Raw genomic sequence first — 1,526 nt, forward strand, 5'->3', positions numbered from 1 at the left:
GAGGGAGAGGGAGCGGCGTGGAAAAGACTGGAGAGAAAGTCCTGTAAAGGGACGAGCCTAGAAGCGCTGGTGACGGCGCAGCTACCGCACTTACCAAAAAAGTTTACCACGAACCCAGTGGTGGCGGCAACATTGAATATTTGGGGACAATGGAGGAGACAGAGAGGTGCGCGGGGAGCCCTAGTGGGGTCCCCAATCAGGAACAACCACAGGTTTGCCCCAGGAAGGATGGATGGAGGATTTCAGAGCTGGCACCAGTTGGGAATTAGGAGTGCGGGAGATTTATTTATAGATGGGACGTTTGCGAGCTTGGGAGCATTGTAGGAAAAGTATAAGTTGCCCCGGGGAAACCTCTTCAGATATATGCAGGTGAGGGCGTTCACAAGACAACAGGTGAGGGAATTTCCGCTGCTCCCGGCACAGGGGATCCAGGACAGAGTGCTTTCGGGGGTGTGGGTCGGGGAGGGCAAGGTGTCAGAGATATACCGAGAGATGAGGGAAGAGGGGGAGGAGCTGGTGGGCGAGTTAAAAGGAAAGTGGGAAGAAGAGCTAGGGGAGGAGATAGAGGAGGGTATGTGGGCGGATGCCCTAAGCAGGGTAAATTCCTCTTCCTCGTGCGCCAGGCCTAGCCTGATTCAATTTAAGGTGCTACATAGAGCACACATAACGGGAGAAAGGTTGAACAGGTTCTTCGGAGTGGAGGACAAGTGTGGGAGGTGCAGCGGAAGCCCAGCAAACCACGCACATATGTTTTGGTCATGCCCGGCACTGGAGGGGTATTAGAAGGGAGTGACGGGAGTGATCTTGAAGGTGGTGAAGGTCCGGGTCAAACCAGGCTGGGGGCTAGCTTTATTTGGAGTTGCGGATGAGCCGTGAGTGCAGCAGGCGAAAGAGGCCGACGTTGTGGCCTTTGCGTCCCTAGTAGCCCGGCGCAGGATTTTACTCATGTGGAAGGAAGCAAAACCCCCCGGACTGGAGGCCTGGATAAACGATATGGCGGGGTTCATAAAATTGGAGCAGATGAAGTTTGCGCTGAGAGGATTGGCTCAAGGGTTCACCAGGCGGTGGCAGCCATTCCTCGACTACCTAGCGGAACGTTAGAGGGAAGACAGATGACCAGCAGCAGCAACCCAGGGGGGGGGGGGGGGGGGGGGGGGAAGTTTTAGTTTATATTAAATGATTAGTTTACCATGTTGATTAGACATTTGTTCACTGTTAAATTTCCTTTTTTGTTATGTTTGATTTGTAAGGGGAAAAAATTGTGATCGAAAAATTTTCAATAAAATATATTTAAAAAAATAAAATAAAAATAAAACAATTCCTCTGTAACGTTCAATGGGCTGAAATAGTTACAAATGATTCCATAAATATTGCATTTTGTTCACCTCAAAATAACAGTGACTGGATCATGACGTTTGGGAGTTTAGAAGCAGCATGGGATAGACCCATTTTTATAAAGAAAAAGCCATCACTTGAGCTGCAGATGAGGTGCGAGCATATTGTGTAAACAGGACTTTAATCAAGAG

This window comes from Scyliorhinus torazame, chromosome 2, assembly GCF_047496885.1.
Source record: "Scyliorhinus torazame isolate Kashiwa2021f chromosome 2, sScyTor2.1, whole genome shotgun sequence".
NCBI classification, from domain to species: Eukaryota; Metazoa; Chordata; class Chondrichthyes; order Carcharhiniformes; family Scyliorhinidae; genus Scyliorhinus; species Scyliorhinus torazame.